An 8,185-nucleotide genomic window follows, 5' to 3' on the forward strand; every position below is an offset into this window, starting at 1 on the left:
TCGGAAGCCCGTCCCTAAGGGTGCCAGCTGCACACGGCCTCCCCAGGTTTTTACGCCTGTACATGCTGGGGATAAGTATTTCCATCCTGATTCAGGACCTCTGATGTCACCCTTCACGTTGCTAATTAAGAACCCACTGGTCATACAGAGGAAAACCCTATCAGGACACTTGCTCCAGTGGTAAACAATTCTGAAGTTGGTCACAGCTGGGGAATCGTCTCCCATGCAGCCAGCAGACCCCCCGCAAGGGGCGTCCTCATTGCAAAGCTGGGGGACCGTGCCCAGGCGTCTCTGAGTAAACGTGAGCTGAGCCCCAGGCCAGCTGCTGCTGAACTTTTCCCACCCTTCCCAGGTAAAACACCGGAATGTGTGCAAGGACTTGAAAGCCTAGAGGAAGGGGCTTGGAGCCACACCAGCAACAGCACGCAGGCCGAGTTGGTGCCTGCATGTCAGGCAAGATGGTCCTGGCCCCGGGCGCTCATCTGGAAGCTTTCCATTTCCCTGCCTGAGGTACCCCGCCTATCCCGGCCCCCACTGCTTTTTTCCTTCCTCACCTCTACCAGGGAGAAATTCCAACGGCAGGTACTGGTGACACATCCTCTTCTTTAGCAGGTGGCAGCCTGGCAACTCCTGCGGAAAGTCCAGCAGAGCCCCACTCACACCGGGCCACTCATAGAGCCGTGGGCCCTACTCCCTCCCACCAGCCCAGCCCCGAGACTGCTGACGGGGCACAGAATATGGCGTCAGGCACAGTTGCAGGGGCTTTTGCTGCCTGGAGGGGTGTTTATATTGACCTCAGCCCAGGCACACCTGGGGAGGGCTGGCCGGCCGGGTCAGGCTGCCCAGGTCAGCCAATCCTCGCCCCTCAGGGGCTCAGAGTTGCAGAAAATGGGCCTTGCTGCACCGGCCAGATCCAAGGAACAGGTGTGGGGTCCCGAGAGTCAGGATAGATAAGGGGAGGCAGCCCTGGCTTGTTTTCTAATCATTTTATCTGGTCCATGAGTGGGAGACAACTTCAAGAAGACCCTCTGCTAATGAGAGGAACCCAGGAGTCAGGGAGAGGAGGGGTGGTGGGTGGAGACAGAGGCCTGGTGCCGGGCTGCAGTGGAAACCCCCGGAAGACCAGGCGGAGGGAGGCCGCACAGAGTGAAGCCCAGGGTCACAGACCTGTCGGAGCTGCTGTTTGTTAGTTCAAGCTCTGCTCTGAGGTGCTCTGTGTCAGCTCTGAGTGACAGGGGTGCTGGGGGTGCTCTGCAATGAGGGCTATGTGCACGGTTCCTGTGTGCCCAGCCCTGCCGGGGTACCTGCCCAGGGGAGCTCCATATCCTGGGAGGGGCCTGACTACGAGAGCCCAGGGGGCTGCTGGGTACCTGCCCAGGTGAGCTCCATATCCTGGGAGCGGCCTAACCACCAGAGCCCCGTGGGCTGCTGGGTACCTGCCCAGGTGAGCTCCATATCCTGGGAGCGGCCTAACCACCAGAGCCCCGTGGGCTGCTGGGTACCTGCCCAGGTGAGCTCCATATCCTGGGAGCGGCCTAACCATCAGAGCCCCGTGGGCTGCTGGGCACCTGCTCAGGTGAGCTCCATATCCTGGGAGCGGCCTAACCACCAGAGCCCCGTGGGCTGCTGGGCACCTGCTCAGGTGAGCTCCATATCCTGGGAGCGGCCTAACCACCAGAGCCCCGTGGGCTGCTGGGTACCTGCCCAGGTGAGCTCCATATCCTGGGAGCGGCCTAACCACCAGAGCCCCGTGGGCTGCTGGGCACCTGCTCAGGTGAGCTCCATATCCTGGGAGGGGCCTGACCACGAGAGCCCCGGGGGCTGCTGGGTGCCTGCCCAGGTGAGCTCCGTATCCTGGGAGGGGCCTGACCACGAGAGCCCCGGGGGCTGCTGGGTACCTGCCCAGGTGAGCTCCATATCCTGGGAGGGGCCTGACCACGAGAGCCCCGGGGGCTGCTGGGTACCTGCCCAGGTGAGCTCCATATCCTGGGAGGGGCCTGACCACGAGAGCCCCGGGGGCTGCTGGGTACCTGCCCAGGTGAGCTCCATATCCTGGGAGGGGTCTGACCACGAGAGCCCCGGGGGCTGCTGGGTACCTGCTCAGGTGAGCTCCATACCCTGGGAGGGGCCTGACCACGAGAGCCCCGTGGGCTGCTGGGTGCCTGCCCAGGTGAGCTCCATATCCTGGGAGGGGCCTGACTACGAGAGCCCCGTGGGCTGCTAGGTACCTGCCCAGTTGAGCTCCATATCCTGGGAGGGGCCTGACCACGAGAGCCCCGGGGGCTGCTGGGTACCTGCTCAGGTGAGCTCCATATCCTGGGAGGGGTCTGCCCACGAGAGCCCCGGGGGCTGCTGGGTACCTGCTCAGGTGAGCTCCGTATCCTGGGAGGGGTCTGACCATGAAAGCCCCGTGGGCTGCTGGGTACCTGCTCAGGTGAGCTCCATATCCTGGGAGGTGCCTGACCACGAGAGCCCCACGTGCTGGGAGGGGGGCGTGTGTATGAGCGTCCTCTCTGTGCAGCCAGCACAGAGTTGCTTAGCAACTTCCCTGTGGGCGGTGCTGGGATGAAATGAGAACCAGGAGATGCTGCAGGCCCCATGAACCCCTGTCCATCCAGAGTGATGAGGTCAGTAGGTGGGTGCTGGCCACTGTGCTGCGTGAGGGAGGCCCCACGGGTACCTCTTGTGTCTTCCGCCTGACACCATGGAGGTCTCCCCAGGACAGAGCAGACAGCCTGCCTGGGGCAGGTGGGAGCTCCTGGTGACACTGCAGGGGACATGAGAGGGACGGACCAGGCAGGAGGGGGTGGCAGCCCAGGCAGAGCCATGGGGCTCGGGGCCGAGGGGGCCTTTCTGGGTCTGAGCTGGGAGCGGACGTGCAGGTGGTGAGTGTCATCCAGGAAAGCTGCCGTGGTGACGTGAGGCTGAACCTGCGTCAGAGTGACGAGCTTTCCGGATGATCCCAGAATAGGATAGTGAGACGGATCCTGTTAGAAGAAGGTGAGTGAATCCCCCCAAGAGGAGGCTCTGTGAGCTGGTCCCGGGAGGAGGGCGAAGGGAACAGGTGTGGAAGCTGCGGGGAGTGGGCAGTCCCCCTGGGTGGGCGGCGGGTGCAGACCCCACTCCGTGGTCCCACAGCTTGCTTCTGGCTGGATTACTTGGCCTCTCGGAGCCTCAGCTTCCTGGTCTGCTCGTGGGGTGAGGGTAGCATGGATTGACTAGTAATTTTCTCAGAACAGGGTAGAAAGGGAAATGGAAAATGGACATTCCACAGAACACCGTCAGTATGGGAATCGCAGGCCCTGTTTCCCGCAGGTCTGTCTTCAGGATCAGGAGAGCAAATCCGAGTAGACTTGCAGCAGAGCCTGGGGATGGGCTCCGTTCGGTGGGTCCCCCGGTTTCCTGAATCTCGGAAGGAGCAGCTCCACTGGGCAGTGGCAGGTTCATCCCACACCTGGAAGCATCCAGACCTCAAGGCCCAGCAGCCCCCGAGCCCTGTGTCTGGGCCCCCGGGAGGCAGATGGGACAGGCCGGCCTCCTCCTCGGCCCTCTTCCGGCCCAGAACATTCGAGGTCCAGGCCGTCATTAGGGAGAAGCAGGGATGGGGGTGTCCCACGTGGGAAGAGAACACGGAGCAGCTTGTGTACATGGACGTCCACACCAGGAATGTGGGTCGGTGGGACGCGGGCACCGGGAGGGGCAGACGGTGGGCTGAGGAAGCAGGGCGGGGCCGGGGGTCCCGAGGAGGGGGTGTGCGAGCTTTGCCTGTGCCGGGCCTCAGCCTCCACGGGGCTTCCCTCCTCTGGGAGGAGGAGCCGAGCAGCGTTAGTGGGGTGACCACTCGCGTCCCCAGGCCCTGCCAGCATCAGACCTTCAGGTTCCGGGTCGGGGAGCCTGATGAGCGCAGGTCCAGCCGTGCCCGCCAGGGAGGCCTGGAGGGGTCGGGCGGGAAGCACTGGTGTGGTCATCCCCTGTGCGGAAGCTTCCGAGCCAGTGTCCAGTGGGAGCTCTCACCTCACACGTGGGTTTCACGTCCACAGCTCAGATCACCTCCTAGCCGACTGGTTTGTTTTCTACACACAAAGTCCTAATATCTCCTATGTCCCCTGCCCGTGAAAAGGCACGTCTGATCTGGCACCAGGTGCAGCCTCTGGTCCTTCCTGACTGGACCCCCAGCAGCCAGTGTCACCGCGTCATGACTGTCAGGGGGTGTCAGGCGTGGGGGGACGAGAGCACACGGTCCAGGCCCACGAGGGGCCGTGCCGTCCACAGAGCTGGTGCTGTGGCTCTAGGTGTCCCCTCCCCCCACCCCCGGGCAGAGACCACCGTCCCCTTACGGACTGTTACCAAGTGAAGTCACACGGACCCTGCTCGGGCCCGAGCCTGGTGAGGCACTCTGCCTCGGCGGGGAAGGTCTCCTTTTTCCATGTGGGTTCAAGTAGGCAAATAACAAAACCAAAGCTGAGACCACCACAGCACAGGCTCTGTTCAGTGGCCAAGAATGGAGAAGCGGGAACTAAGTTCACAGATCGACCTCTCAGCCTCCTGGAGAGAATGGTTTAATTTTAAAGAGTAAAGACAAAGGGAGGAGGAGTGCGGCTAATGATGCGGATGAAGAGGCCTTCCGGGGAAGGGGCGGGGCTTTTCCCAAGCGAGTGGGGTACCACCTCCTTTCACCCGTCTTTGGTCCTCCATGTCCAGTCATGGCCACCGGTAGGTGTGTCACTTAATATGCTGATATAGTCAATTCAACCTGTGAGGAGACTCAGGGTCTGTTGGAGGTCACATTCGTTGCCATCTTGGTCCCAGCTGGTTCCATCTGTTTGTTTGTTTGTAGCTTCCTTTCTTATCTCTGGGCCCCTTAACTTAAATACTTACGTGAACTCCTGCTGAAGTTGGGGGGTGGAGGACAGCCCTGTGAAAGGTGGGTCCACGGGTTCTGAGCAGGGCCTGGAGCAGCTCTGACAACAAGAGGAGGAGGCTGAGACGGGCGGTCATTCTGACGCCCGCACTGGGGCCTGTGGTCGGCATGCGGAGGTGGTCAGCTGCGGCACGTGTCAGGGAATGTTCTCGGTGTTTACACAGAAGATGTGAACGTGGGCCCAGATGCAGAGCTGCCTGCGGACGCTGCTACAGAAACCCCTGATTCTTTCCTGAGAAAACTGGTGGGCGGTCATTCAGGCAACAGGGCAAACTGCTTGCTCTGGACGTTCTTGTGGGGAAGTGGGGACTTAGCAACAGGGGCTCAGCCCGCATAACCCCAGAAGCCCTCCCAGGACAGCCCCAGAACCGCTTCTGGAATGGCAAGGAGAAGTGGGTCTTCCACCTACTAGACGTGGAGGAAAGGGCTGGGGTTTGCAGGGCCGTCCTCACCTTCAGGGACTGGCTGGGAGGCTCACAGGACCCAGCACATGCTTGTGGCTTGTGTGCTCACAGCTGAGATGGGTCACAGCACGCAGTAGGGATACACAGGAGGGAGGGCCCCTGCTCCGGTCACCTCATGACCCTTCATGCCCCCTCCTTCCCTCGAGGGTCTCTAGGGTGTCTCTTCCCCCAGCGACGAAGGGCAGAACCATGACAGTTACCCGCACCCCCGTCCCCCCAGGGAAGCTCATTAGAGGCTTGGCACCCGGCTGGGGTCTGGTCACGTGGTGTTGTCTGCCCTCACCCTCCAAAATGCCAGTGCCCAGAAGGGGAGCCGGGGTTCAGCATGAGCCACATGGTTTGTGCAAACAGCACAGGCGCAGGGGGCTGCCCCTAAAGGGAGGCGGGAGGGTTTAGATCAGGGCAGGGAGCTGCTCACCAGCTGCATTAGCTTCCCGGGGCAGCTGTGACAAACGACCACAAACGGAGGCTCAGAGCAACGGAAACCTGTCCTCTCTCAGTCCTGGAGGCCAGACGTCTGAGGTCAAGGTGTCCCAGGGCCGCACTCCCTCCAGAGGCTCCAGGGGAGGGTCCTGCCTGCCTCTTCCAGCTTCTGGGGGCTCCAGGCGTCCCTGGGCTTGTGGCCGCATCCCTCCCGTCTCTACCTCCGTCTTCACATGGTGTCTCCTGTGTGTCTGTGTCTCTCCGCTTGTCTCTTAGAAGGACACTGTCCCTGATTTAGGGCCACTCTGATCCAGGATGACCTCATCTTCAGATCCGTAACGAATTATACCTGCAAAGACCCTACTTCCAAATAAGGTTCCATTCTCAGATTCTGGGGGGCATGACATGGACATAACTTCTGGGGGGCCCCCTTTCAACCCACTATAGCACCCGGTTCCCAGACGCCAGCCGACCTTCCTCAGGACAGCATCAGGCTGGTGATGTTCTGTCTTTCTGCACGGAGTTGCCTCTTGTTTCTGGTGGTAACAGTGAGGTTGGGTGGGGGGCGCTGCGGCTGACCTCCCGGTCATTCCAGGGACCACGCTGATGTGTCCTTCCCGGGAGAGTGCGAGCACGGCCAGGGCTCCCTGTGAACACTCCACAGTGACCGCTCGGTGGTCAGACACCTGCATGGGCTGGACCGGTCCCCGGCACATTCTACCACATCCACAGCCTGGTGGACTCTGTGCGGGCCTATGACCAGGAGGTGGGGACCGGCAGGATGGGTGGGAGCCCTCCTGCCTGCCACGTGGCCTCCAGCCCACCACAGACCCTCCGGTCCTGCCATGGACACCCCCATCGCATTAACCCCCAAGAGGGCTTCTGGGAGGGGTGAGAATTTGACCATGAAGAAGACAGGGCAGGCCCTAACTGCAGCAGGTGAAGGCAAGGACTGGGGGTGCTTGGCTATTTGTCCCCCAAAGACCCCGAATGTGCGCTCTGACTTGATGGGTCCACCTCCACCTGAGCTCACCTGGGGGGTCGCTGCAGGGAGAGCGTGTCCTTGGGTGATTTTCCAACTCTCCCCACATCAGCCTCACCCCCTGGGCCCCCCTGGCCCCGTTAATAGTCTTTAAGTGGTGTCTCTCACCCAACAGGCCTGCGAGGGAGATTTTAATATTGTGTGGGAGTCCAGCGACCAGCGCCCATGTGTCCTGTGTGTCTTGGGAAGGGACGGAGCCTCGCTCTCACATTCCTGCCCCAGTGCACCTGGGGTCCGGGGCAGCAGACCCAGGCTCTGTTCCGGCAGAAGCTCCCTTTCTGCGGACAAGCCTTCCCCCACTCCCGTTATCCTCCCTGGAGGCTCAGGAGGCCACAGCACCAGGACCCCACCCTAGGGAATTTCTCAAGAGCAGGGACCAGGCCTGGAGGCTGAGGGGAGGAGGGAGCCGGCCTCTTCGGGATCCCCGGGGCTAGGATGCCTCCTACCCAGGAGGGCCTTGGACTCAGCTTAACTTCCACCCGGGGTCTCCTTCCCTCACCTGGTAGAGGGGCCCTTCAGATTCCAGGGCCCCAAGATCCTCCCCACCGACTTCTGACCCCACCTGCAGAGTCGGGGACCCAGAGACCCCCTCCCCGGCTTCTTTTTTCTTGGAGGCTCCCAGAATTCCCTGAAGATGTTATACTCAGGGTTTATTATGCTGAAGGATGCAAGTTAAAATCAGCGAGGACACAGGTGACGAGCAGGGTCCAGCTTCCTCGGCTGTGGCAGCCCAGGGAAGCCCACCTGAGTCCTGAAGTGCAGGGTTTATTGGGGTCTGTCACGTCAATGTGGGGACCACCATGTGCCTGACCTTGGCCTCCAGCCCCCGGGGGCGACTCAGGAAGCCCCACCGTGTATCACGCCGTCAGCACAGACCAGCCTGGAGCGAGGTCCACGGAGCATGGACACTCCCAAAAGACTCAAGGTGACCTCCTAGAGCCAGGACAGAGGCCCGGCCTCTCTGTGGGCAGGTGAACCCACACCGCACAGGCCCTGGTACAGTGTCCTTTCCATGTGGTCAGCATGGGTGCACGCGGGTCAGTCAGTGTCTGTGTGCCTCAGCCTGTGACCGCTGACCACACTGTCCTGCTCTGCTCAGAAGAGCGAGGCCAATGGAGGGACAACGTGGGTGGGAACAAAGCCGGGTCATGGTCCGGCTAGGTGAGAAAGGGTCCGAGGAGCGAGAACCCGACTGCCCTTGCCTGGTGAGCCGAGAGCTGACGTCCGCCCTGTGGGCAGCCCCTCTCCCCACGTCCCGAGGTAAGGCTGCCTTTCCTGCACCCTGGGGCAGGGTCATGCCTGTGTATACAGCAGGACGCACAGGAGTGCACGCAG

The sequence above is a fragment of the Balaenoptera borealis genome (genome assembly GCF_965194805.1).
Source record: "Balaenoptera borealis genome assembly, chromosome: 16".
In the NCBI taxonomy this organism is placed as follows: Eukaryota; Metazoa; Chordata; class Mammalia; order Artiodactyla; family Balaenopteridae; genus Balaenoptera; species Balaenoptera borealis.